This window comes from Mustelus asterias, chromosome 13 (genome assembly GCF_964213995.1).
Source record: "Mustelus asterias chromosome 13, sMusAst1.hap1.1, whole genome shotgun sequence".
NCBI classification, from domain to species: Eukaryota; Metazoa; Chordata; class Chondrichthyes; order Carcharhiniformes; family Triakidae; genus Mustelus; species Mustelus asterias.
The window spans coordinates 17,411,294-17,423,957 of NC_135813.1; the positions used below are offsets into that span (position 1 = coordinate 17,411,294).

The 12,664-nt window shown below is 46.0% G+C and overlaps 2 protein-coding genes across 5 annotated transcripts in view; one reads left to right on the forward strand and one right to left on the reverse strand.

Annotated features, from left to right (window-relative positions):
• The window catches only part of ralgps1 (Ral GEF with PH domain and SH3 binding motif 1), a 758,896-nt gene that overhangs the window by 385,191 nt on the left and 361,041 nt on the right, over positions 1-12,664 (reverse strand). The window lies entirely within an intron of this gene.
• Positions 1-12,664, forward strand: part of angptl2b (angiopoietin-like 2b) — a 54,748-nt gene that overhangs the window by 951 nt on the left and 41,133 nt on the right. The window lies entirely within an intron of this gene.

Genomic DNA, 12,664 nt, shown 5'->3' on the forward strand with positions numbered 1-12,664 from the left:
CCTAGTGGCTTTCTTATGAAAAAACATTATTTATCTTAGAAGTTGGGGGGGGGGGGGGAATGATAATTAGTCATTCATTGTGTAACTTGGGGAGCACAGCAGCAGTGTGTGAAGACTGAGATTGCAGAACATTGCGCGAGTTCTCAATTTTATCGGAAAGTTTATGCCTGGTTCATTGGCCAACAAAATTGGCACCCCTCTCTTTTTCTGCTCTTAGTTGCATGCCATTTTTCTTTACAACTGGCTGAAAAAGTGACTTGAACCAGTTTTTCACACGTCCTGTTTAAAACACGCACTTACACTGCAATTGCAGATAGACAGAGCCCGAATAGGGAGAAAAACATGTGTGTAAAAGTAGCCAGCTGTCCTCGTGTATTAAGGTAACGGAAAACAAGGCAGAACTTCTGTGCAACAGCATCACTTTACACACACACACAAGTTCCCGGCAGAAAGGTTCAACGTGCTTCAAATAGTTTAACATTGCTGAATTTTTAATATATTCCTTTAAGTACTCAATTGAGCCCCGCAAAGAATAAAATAAGCTACTACTTATTGCAAAATATCTGCATCAATCAAGGTGGGATGAGACTATATGTTTCAATGTAACTGCACTGAATAGAGAGAAAGATTTGCTTCATAACAGAGTCTTCACGAAAATAAAGTGGGACACTAAAGAGACAAAGGATTTTTTTTTCTTCCAGTAGTGTTTGAAAAGTGTGTTCCAGGTCCAGTCCTGCCCATCAGTGGTTTGCCAGTGACAGCAGACTTTAATGAGGTGCCCAAGAATGCCAAGAATGCCCAGTTAGCTGATCACTCCTGGGACGCAGTCTCTTGGGTTGGCAGACTCTCCCCTCCAAACCTCGGTGCTGGGGTTTTGAATGAAACAAAAGTTTCTTTCTCTGTGTTCGTGTGTGTGTGTGCAGGGGAAGGGGGACGAGGCAGGAGATGGAGAGGGGGAAGGGGGTGGGGGTGGAGTGAACCACATCTGACAAGATAGTATCAAACTAACAAGAAGAAAGAGAGAGAGAGAGAGAAAGGTCTTTATTTTCCTCCCCTCTTTTCCTTTTTTGCACATTAGGAGTTAAAACTAGTGGGACATGAGACACACTTTCCACAGGCAGGCTGCTGTTGAGAAAAATCTTGGCAAGTTCGCTGCTGAACTGGAAGAAAAACAAAGAGCACACACCAGTTATCTCAGACCCAGGTAACCCCCCCCCCCCCCCCCCCCCGCCGTGCCCCTTCCTCCCCTGGCCTCTGCTCCGACAGAACAATATCCAGTGGGGAGGGCAATGGGGGTGGGCAGTCAGGACCTTTGTTCAAAATCTGATTCCTGAGAGAAAAGAAAATCCTTAAGCTTATTATCACAGGATTGCTAAACGCTTGGACATTTTTCAGCAGATCAAATTACCAGCAATACCTACTTATGTCCAAATGCAACTGCTGTGGAGACTTCACGCAAAAGTAGTCAGAAAGTTTTCAAAACTGTTCTGTGGCAAAATCAGTTGTACTGAGCTGTGTAGTGCCGAGGGACTCCAATTGCTTGGTTACAGAGTGCAAACTGTATGTTCTCATAACGGTAACGCTTGTATGAAAGCTTTCAGCAAGAGTGGTACTGCCAGCGTAGGGATAGCTACTTGAGTCATGAAACTTTATTGCAATACTTGCTGTTATTACGCAGGGTGCTGCCAAAGAGAGTTTGTAGAGTGACATAAGTGTATATATTAAAAAAAACATCATCTGTACCAATGAGATCAGTCAAAAACTGACTCGACTAACAACTGATAAACTTTTTAAAAATGTTGTTCCAGTGACAGTCCACTATATCTTCAAACTGAGAAGTTTATTTTATTAGTGTCACAAGTAAGCTTACATTAACACTGCAATGAAGTTACTGTGAAAATCCCCGAGTCGCCACACTCCGGTGCCTGTTCGGGTTCACTGAGGGAGAATTTAGCATGGTCAATGCACCCTAACCAGCACGTCTTTCAGACTGTGGGGGAGAATTTGGCATGGCCAATGCACCTAACCAGCACGTCTTTCGGACCGTGTGAGGAAACCGGAACACCCGGAGGAAACCCACGCAGACACGGGGAGAACGTGCAAACTCCACACAGACAGTCACCCAAACCAGGAATCAAACCCGTGTCCCCGGCGCTGTGAGGCAGCATTGTTAAACACTCTGCCGCCCAAGCGAAAGCTTTAACATCACCCCACTGGGAGGCCTGCATTAACCTTCCCAACTTCTTGCAACTAAACAGTGAATCAGTCAGTCTCTGAGAAAGACTCCAGTTTTAAAAGTCTAACATGTCACATTGCCCTCTTTTTAGGTCAAACCAAATAAACAAACTCAGATTAAGTCGGGACAAAGTAAAAAGGGGCAGCTCCCCAAAAGGAGGGGGAACAGCCCGAACAGAAATCAAAGTACAAAGGAAACTTAAAAAACATACATGTCACATTGCTCACAGCACAATTTCTCATTTGCCGCACATCCCAAGTATTCAATACAACATTGTGTACTTGAACAGAAAGGAAAAGAAGTTGGAATTGTGAACAAAATTCTGTTTTCATTACATTAGATCTTCACCTTGGCAGACTTGGCAACATATGTCGACATCTCCCTTGTTTTTATTCCAAACTTCCCATGCACTCTGGTTTCAGTTTTGTTGATCCTATTAACTTTCTGAAAGAAAGCGTCTTAAATCACGCTCGACTGAAGGGCAACCTGATCCAATTCCGGTTCCCCCCCATTTAAGATTGCAGCATGTCCCCAATGTTATTGGCACCCGCGGTCCACACAGGAAGGCATGTTAGAGCCTGGAACAGTGCATCGTGCACACACTGACTGACCACTGCATAAAGTCATCGAAAATATAATTCCAGTGGTGGTTGAGGAGGAGGTGGGTGTTTTTTTATTATTTCTAATGAGCAAACGTCATTAAGAAAACAACCAGCTTACAGCACCCACCTACAAATAAAAGCAAATTACTGCGGATGCTGGAATCTGAAACCAAAAGAAAAACCGCTGGAAAATCTCAGCAGGTCTGGCAGCATCTGTAAGGAGAGAAAAGAGCTGACGTTTCGAGCCCAGATGACCCTTTGTCAAAGCTAAAAGGCATAGAAAGTGGGAGATATTTATACTGTAGGGGTGAGGGAATGAAAAATGAGTCATAGCCACAAAAACATTAAAAAAACAAGATTCCACCTTAGAGCACCCGCCAATAAATAAAACTGGATTAGATGTGCAGCTGGACGGGGCGTGTCAGAGTAGCACAGGCGATAGAGCACCTGCCCTCCAGACAACAGATGGCCCTGGATTGAGGTCAAACAGCAGCAATGCCGCTTTAAGACTGTTGGCCCCTATCGCGTCTCATTTGGACCGTTACAATGTGCTGGACCTTGCCAGCCCAGGAGTATGCAGTAGTCTGACACAGTTGGCTCACCTCTTACAATAAAGATTGCTTCAAGAGCATTGTTCATCAAACGACACAGAGCAATGAAGAGGTCATGGAGATTTCTGCAGACTAGACTAGACCAGACTGCTACGTACAACACTACCTTTCCATCTCCCACTATCTGATGGCAGCTACAAGCTAGCAAATGATTCCCAAGACGTGGATGGTAGGAAATAGAGAGATAAATCAAGCAAGGAAGGAACTAAGAGATAACGCAATGGATTTTTTACAAAATGTTAAACCAGAGGAAGCAGATTTCCAGCAAATCTATACTGGGTGATTCAGATTGGTAATACGCCCAGATTGGTAATATGCCCAGATTGGGGCGGCACGGTGGCACAGTGGTTAGCACTGCTGCCTCACAGCGCCAGGGACCTGGGTTCAATTCCTGGCTTGGGTCACTGTCTGTGTGGAGTTTGCACGTTCTCCCCGTGTCTGCATGGGTTTCCTCCGAGTGCTCCGGTTTCATCCCACAGTCCAAAGATGTGTGGGATTAGGTGGATTGGCCATGCTAAATTGCCCCAAAATGTGTAGGTTAGGGGGATTAGCGGGGTAAATACTTGGGGTGATGGGGAACAGGTCTGGGTGGGATTTCCCCTTAGTGTCATGGGATTTACGTGAGGCTACAAGGATAGGGCCTGGGTGGGATTGTTGTCAGTGCAGACTTAATGGGCCAAATGGCCTTCTTCAGCACTGTAGGGATTCGATGAATACAGATTAGTAATACTTTATTACAATGCACCTACAAAGCAGCAAGCACAACACTCGTGGAGGCTTGCAGCAGTGTGAATTATTCCAGCGCCTTTAACATCATAAAATGTTCCAAGGCCCGATCACAAGAACATGAGTGAGCAATATTTGTCACCGAGTCACATAAGCACATAGGAGGGCAAAATGCCCAAAGGCTTGTTCAAAGCAGAGGATTTTAAGGAGCATCTTATAGGAGGAAAGGGAGGTGGAAGATTTAGGGAGGAAATTCCAGAGCATGGAGCCCCATGAAGGCACGGCAACCAACAGAGGAATGATGAAAATGGGCGATGCTCAAGAGGCCAGAATTGGAGGGGCGCAGGCACAGTGGGCGCTTGTGTGGAGAGAAACTAGACAAGATTTTCAATTGCCTAATCTGCCTTATTTAGGCAGTGCAGAATAAGCTGAGTTACTAACTATTCTGACACAAAGTGCCTTGGAACATTGTAGGAGTTAAGTGTATCTTCCATCTTGTAGGACGCCAATTAATTTCTCCATCCAGAAGAGAGACAGTTGCAAACAAGGAGGCAAACTAATAAACTAAAGCGCAGCTGAAAACCTGCCAACAATTCTCTTTAGAAACATTTTCCAAAATACACAGGCATTAAACTATAAGATGACTGAATTTGAAATGGACAAAATATTGCCAGGTCCCAAGTCATTCCTGGAAACCACAATACCACCCATTGATTTAGTGTGATTTCTTTCAAAGTGAAAATAAACAGTTTATTGTTCATTAATTACATTTCCCTTGACACTATATTTGTTCATGAAACACAGCAATGTTGCAATGTTCCACAGAAGTATGTTGCTAAGGAACTCCCCCAAAACTGCAAGATAATCATTGGGCAAAAGCTTTAGCAAAGAAATCTTAGAAAGAACAGCTCCAAACCACTGGAAGAGAGATAATCAAAAGGTTAGTCACACAAAGGTTGAACATGACTTTCTCCAACTCCACAGCTAAACCTTCTGCCCCCACAGGAGGTAAGGAAGGCATATGACTCCAGAGCCACAGCAATGTGGTTGACTCTCAGCTGCCCTCTGAAATGGCCGGGCAAACCATTCAGTACAAGGGCAACTCTGAGGGGCAATAAATGTTGGCCAGCCAGTGGCACCCACATCCCACGAATGAATTTTAAAAACTGTTGCATTCTGGGGGAGGCGATGGGTTGACTGGATGGTGTGGTCTTCTCATCTCTACATTCTGTGTTTGATGCGAGGATCATCTCTCTCTCTTCAATGTGCCAAAGCCCCAAATAAAATTAATTTGTAGATGTTACTAATGGAGATTACTCCGCAGTTCAACATTGCAACGATACAACACAAACTGGCACTATTTTTCATTGATACCTTTGACTGAGTGAGGGATGTGACTGCTGCCAGTTTCAAACACTCCACAAGTAGAGGTAGAAACTTCTCTTCTTAAGCAGATGGATAGTTGAGGATGATTTGGTTCCACACTATGAATTAGTTCTCAGGTGACTAAGGAGCCCAATGCATGATTTACTGTCTCTGTCACAGGTGGGGCAGGCAGGCAATGGTTGGAGGGGTGAGTGGGTGGGGTGCTCTGGTTGCCACACGCTCCTTTTCCTGTCGACCCTCGACTTCAGTTTGCTCTTGACGATGAAACTCGGTGTTCAGCTCCTTCCTTAATTCCTTCCCCCCACTTTGGACGGTCCTGGGCCAGAGATTCCCTAGTGTCGGTGGGGATGTTGCACATTTTTTTAAGGAGGCTTTGAGAGTGTCCTTGAAGCACTTTCTCTGCCCTCCTGGGGCTCACTTGCTGTGTTGAAGCCCCAGATAGAGCACGTGTTTTAGGAGTCTCATGTCATGGAGGTTCACAAGAATGATCCTAGGAATGAAGGATTTGTCATATGAGGAGCGGTCGAGGACTCGATGGAGTTTAGAAGGATGAGGGGGGATCTAATTGAAACATACAGAATATTGAGAGGCCTGGATAGAGGGGACGTGGAGAGGATGTTTCCACTAGTGGGAGAGACTAGAACTCGAGAGCATGACCTCAGAGTGAAGGAACACTCCTTTAAAACAGAGATGAGGAAGAATTTCTTCAGCCAGAGGGTACTGAATCTGTGGAACTCATTGACATAGAGGGCTGTGGAGGCCAGGTCATTGAGTGGCTTTGAGACAGAGATAGATAGATTCTTGATTGGTTAGGGGAGAAGGAAGGAGAATGGGGATGAGAATCGTATCAGCCATGATTGAATGACGGAGCAGACTCGATGGGCCGAATGGCCTGATTCTGCTCCTATATCTTAAGGTCAGACATGCAGACCATGTGGCCCTCCCAGGGAGCTGATCAAGAGCGTGACTAACACTTCAATGCTGGGGATGTCGGCCTGAATGAGGTGTGCCTATCCTGCCGATGGGTTTGCGGAGGCAGCACAGGTGGTACTTCCATAGGGTTTTGAGGTGCCTGGTGTACATAGTCCACGTCTGAGCCACATAGGAGGATGGGTATCACTACTTCTCTGTAGCTTGATGCTGGGTCTAAGGTCCTGGTCTTCAAACTCTCTCTTCCTCAGGCAACCCGCAGGCTGAGCTGGCACACTGAAGGCAGTGTTGAACTTCATCGTCGATGTCCATCCTTGCTCGAAGCCACTTTTACAGTGTCCAACACCGTCTGAGCACCAACCTTGGAAGAACCCATCCAATTGCACCTATATTAATAATCGTTTCTTCCCCGCATTTCTTGCACAAATCACATTTGCCTCGTTTGAGTGGAAATGTTATTTTCGCGGCAAATGAGTCAGATTCTGGAAACATTCGTGCTGTAAGTATTAGGTTGAGGCGGCCAGAGTCATTTCATGATGAGAAAAGACTTTTCACTCCACTGGCTGGGCTGGCATCCAACCGAGCTCCCAGTGGTGAACGAGAAGTGCTGTAATCTGCTATGCTTTGCAGCCTGCACCAAATTATACCCCCCACCCAGATAGCTCACCATATCCCGTGGGAAAGGAGGCAGGAGGTGTGGCGGTCTGCTCTTCAGAGATAGGGCAGGACGTTCTGACCCAGCCAGTGCTCGCCACCAGCCGCAAAGCAAGGACATTCACCGCTATCCTCGAAGCAAGTCTCGCTGAGAAACCTGGCGAGATCTGGTGAGAGCTCCACCTCCATCGCCACACTGTGATATCTCACTGGGGAATTTCCCCTTGTGGAGCCGGATTGATAAGAGCCAAACCATCCAAGCAGCCAATCCCAATAAAGGATTTTCACTGGAAACACAAAGGAGCAAAGTGAAAGCACTTTATATTTTTATTTGATGCGGAGGGGCCGTACACATGGGGTGCGGGTGGAAATTAAACTATTGACACAAAAAAAAAGTGGTCAAAAATCCACCCCCTCCCCAGGGCCAGGCCAGTTTGTTGTTTGACAAATGGCCTTCCTTCCTTCGGAGGTCAGAAGTGGGGATGTTTGCTGATGATTGCATAGTGCTCAGAAACATTCAGAACTCCTCAGATACTGAAGCAGTTCAGGTTTATATGCAGCAAGACCTGGACAATATCCAGGCTTGGACTGACAAGCGGCAAGTAACATTCACGCCACACAAGGGCCAGAAAATGACCATCTCCAATGAGGCACAATCTAATCATCTCCCCTTGACAATCAGGGACATTACCGTGGCTGAAGTCTAACATTGTAGAGGCTACCAGAAGCCTAACTGGACCAGCCATATACATGTTGTGGCTACAAAAGCTGGTCCAACTTCTGATTCCCCAAAGCCTGTCTATCATCTTCAAGACACAAGTCTGGAATACTCTCCACTTTCTCCTGGATGAGTGCAGCTCCAACAACAGTCAAGGAGTTAGATATTATCCAGGAGAATGGCAGCAGTGTGTACCATCTACAAGATGTGCTACGGCAACTTACCAAGGTTCCTTTCACATCTTTCAAACCTGCAACCTCTACCAGCTTATAAGGGCAGCAGATACATGGGAATACAAGTTCCCCTCCAAGCCACACAACATCCTAACTTGGAACTATATAACCATTCCTTCACTGTCGCTGGGTCAAAATCCTGGAACTCCCTTCCTAATGGCGGCATGGTGGCACAGTGGTTAACACCGCTGCCTCTCAGCGCCAGGGACACAGGTTCGATTCCAGCCTTGGGTAACTGTCTGTTTGCACATTTTCCCTGTGTCTGTGCGAGTTTCCTCCAGGTGCTCCGGTTTCCTCCCACAGTCCAAAGATGTGGTTAGGTGGATTGGCCATGCTAAATTGCCCTTTAGTGTCCCAAGATGTGTAGGTTAGGGGGACTAGCCATGGTAAGTGTGTGGGGTATCGGGGGTAGGCCTTGGTAAATCAGAGAGTGGGCGCAGACTCAATGGGCCGAGTGGCCTGCTTCTACGCTGTAGGGATTCTACAACAGCATGGGTGTTCCTACAGCACATGAACCGCAGCAGTTCAAGAAGGAACTCGTCACCAGCTTTTCAAAAACATGCAATTAGAGCTGGCCAATAAATGCTTGCCTTGCCATCGATGGTTCCATGGACAAAAAAGAACAAATTTAAAATGTTGATGTAGACGCGGGAGGGAGAAACTGGAAGAATGCGATATTGCAGCCCAGTGCACTTAGTGTCATTTAGTTGTTTGCTTTTCAGATGAAGCAACTGTATATAAAATACAACAAAAGGAACTGGGATTGGCTCAGTTTAAGCGAGTCCTCCCTGCATTGGGAGGACTCCAATTTGAGGTCACGTTCATCTCTACTCCCATTCCAACTCAGCAAACGTTGGAGAATGCAGGAAGAACTCAGTGCGAGACACATGTCCCCTTTCCACAAACATTCCCGTTGTCGCTTCCATTAAAACCCCCACACTCCCTGACTCGTCCAACGGGCTTGTGTGTCTCAGGGATCATACTTTTTCCATGAGCAGGTGCTGTGTCTGCATCAGGATTGCTCACACGTTCCCACAAGCTCACTCAAAGGCTGGAATTCTCACTAAAACAATGTAAAACATTCCCAGGGCCTGGGACTTATTAAGCTTTCCACGGTTTTTTTTTAATACACAGATTTGTGTTTAATGGCAGCAAGAAAGGAATCACACCGACTCGCACTGTTCCTCCCGACACCCCTTGGAGACCATCACTGCCAGAAAATATCCTTTAATGAACTATTCTAAGAGCAAATGAAAAGAAACAGATATATTGAACCGAGCCATTCTTTTCCAAATCCAGCTTCGGATTTCTCCACCACTCGCACCCTGGGGCTCCAAGCTAATGACAGCCGGCCTTTCGATTAGTTTTCTCCCTCAGACTAATTAGTACAACTCCGCTCCATCCCGAGCAACTTAGTCGCTTGCTGAGTTTATTAACCAATCAAAAATAAACATGCAGCCACTTAATTAACAATTTCAACTCAACATCTGGTAATGATGATTTCTATCAGTTGCATAACCTTTCACCAGCTAATCCAAACATTACTCTCTGCTGTTACTTTTTAAGTTTCAGTTTATTTATTTGTGTCACAAGTAGGCTTACATTAACACTGCGATGAAGTTACTGTGAAAATCCCCGAGTCGCCACACTCCGGTGCCTGTTCGGGTACACTGAGGGAGAATTTAGCACGGCCAATGCATCTAATCAGCACATGTTCCAGGGCGGCACGGTGCCACAGTGGTTAACGCTGCTGCCTCACAGTGCCAGGGACCCGGGTTCGATTCCCGTCTTGGGTGACTGTCTGTGCGGAGTCTGCATGTTCTCCCTATGTCTGCGTGGGTTTCCTCCAGGTTCTCCGGTTTCCTCCCACAGTCCCAAAGATGTGCCGGTGAGACGCATTGGCCGCGCCAAATTCTCCCTCAGGAGAACAGGCACCTGAGTGTGGCGACTCGGAGATTTTCACGATAACTTCGGACTGTGGGAAGAAGCCGGAGCACCCGTAGGAAACCCACCCAGAAACGGGGAGAACGTGCAAACTCCACACAGACAGTGACCCAAGTCGGGAATCGAACCCGGGCCCCCGGCACTGAGGCAGCAACGCCAACCACTGTGCCACCGTGCTGCCCCGTATTACGGCTGATATCTTGAGCATAATGTGCCTGAACCTCCTTTTTAGAGTGGGCAAAAACCAAAGTTTTGAACAAACAAAAGCTGTGGAAATGTTTTCTGAGACTAGGGGGTTCGAGGGAGCTAAGAGCCAACAGCACACGAGACACAAGCACATTCACTGACAGAGTCAGAATCATTAATACAAGACAAGGGATGGCAGCAGCAGCAGCCCTCATACTCTATAGTAGATTATGTGCCCTGTCAACTCCATTTACCACCAATTATATTTGCCTTCTTTGCATGACTGGACTCCAAAAGGTTACTATAATTTAACTCGGCGGCACGGTAGCACAGTGGTTAGCACTGCTGCCTCACAGCGCCAGGGACCCGGGTTTGATTCCCGTCTTGGGTCACTGTCTGTGCGGGGTCTGCCCATGTCTGCGTGGGTTTCCTCCGGGTGTTCCGGTTTCCTCCCACAGTCTGAAAGACGTGCTGGTTAGGTGCATTGGCCATGCCTCAGTGTACCCAAACAGGTGCCGGAGTGTGGCGACTCGGGGATTTTCACAGTAATTTCATTGCAGCGTTAATGTCAGCCTACTTGTGACACTAATAAATAAACTAAACTTAAAATAAAATAATTTAAAGCAACGGGAGTATTTCTAACCAGTGGAACATTGATCATAATTTTACTAAATGTATCCCCTCGTGCACAGTACATTTAAAGAATGCCCTAGACCTGTCGCATTATCTCTGAAGACAACATGGCATGAATGTGGCAGATGAGTATCTGTAAGAATATGGATATGGTTTCCACGTTTTTATATCAAGCGACTCTGAATAGGTAGTGTTGTTAGAATTGGTTTAACTGTATACTTGCAGGTCCTATCTTGTGATCACAACAACATACCTGGGTACGGTCGTGGTTCTTTTTATTCAACATCAACTGTATGGGTTTGGGATACTGAAAATAGTTGTGATTTTTCTTTGCTGTGCACAGATCCCATAAAATTTAATTCCAACTTGGATCATTTCAATTTATCCAACTGTAGGGGTGAACTGACCCAGCACAACGTCTCAAAATAGACCTTAAACCAGGAAACATGCAGTCACGACTTGAGTTTGGTAAAGGCCTATTTCCATCATTAGGATGGTTCAGGAGAGCAAAGATAGCGGGAAAAGAGAGAAACGCTGGAGAGGGATGGTAAAATAATTTAGAAAATAGAACAGGATACTGATAAGGGAAGAGCCACTCCCCCCACTCCACCCCCAATGCCCATCCCCAGTTGTGTATCCACCAACTGCTTTATGACCCAAGGGCCACAAGGTGCTGAACAAGATTCAATGGAGCGAGACTTAAACAAGGTCTGCTTCATTTTAAAATGGTGTGCAAGAGGGTAACAAAGCAAAACTCACACTGGGAGCTTCAGCCACAAAAACAAAAGATGCTAGAAAATCTCAGCAGGCCTGACAGCATCTGCGGGGAGAGAATAGAGCCAAGGTTTCGAGGCTAGATCTGTTGTTGAAACTGTTCTTGAGCCGATTGGTACATGACCTCAGACTTTGTGTCTTTTTCCCGACGGAAGGTGGTGGAAGAGAGAATGCCGGGGTGCGTGGGGTCCTTAATTATGCTGGCTGCTTTTCCGAGGCAGCGGGAAGTGTAGACAGAGTCAATGGATGGGAGGCTGGTTTGCGCGATGGACTGGGCTTCATTCACGAGCCTTTGTACATAGTCTTGAGATCAGTACATTGAAATGCTAATGAATGAAGTTAATTTTCAAGGCTTATTTGCTGTCTATAGATTTCACAAACCTGTTACTAAAAGGATAAGGATTATCCAACAGTATCCAATTATACAAGTCTTTGTGTGTAAATGAAGATGAATGAGGCCATATGTGGTAACAGGTGACTGTGAGAAACGGCCTGTTAATACCATCAGGCAGGCCCCATGGGTAGAATGAAGACAGGATGACCCAGATTATATGCAAACACGGACAGCTGTCCCCGAGTTAAATTGGGATCAGAGCTCTCACCAGCTTGACACAAATTTCTCACTTTCCAGTCAAGGTTGGCAAGGTGCTGAAGTTTTGTACGATGGGGGATAAATGCAGACCTGATGCTGAATCGAGTCAAAGTGCAACTTTACGACGAGCGTGAATTTATAGCAAAAGAGCAAACAGAACAGTCTGTGTCTGTGTGAGCGAGAGGTGATCACAGCTGGCTCTGGCTAACATTAATAGACACCGTGCAGCCTGTAAAAGTTAACATGAAACTCAGGGTACGCTTGTCTGCATTTGTAGACAGTTGGGTAAAGATGGTTTCCATCACAGGAAGACATTTGTTAAATTTTACAGGAACAACACTGTAAAAAAGGAAGAATGACTGCAGAGCACCAATCTACAGAATTCATTTGGAGTGTCTTCCTTCAATAGAATCATAGAATCCCTACAGTGCAGAAGGAG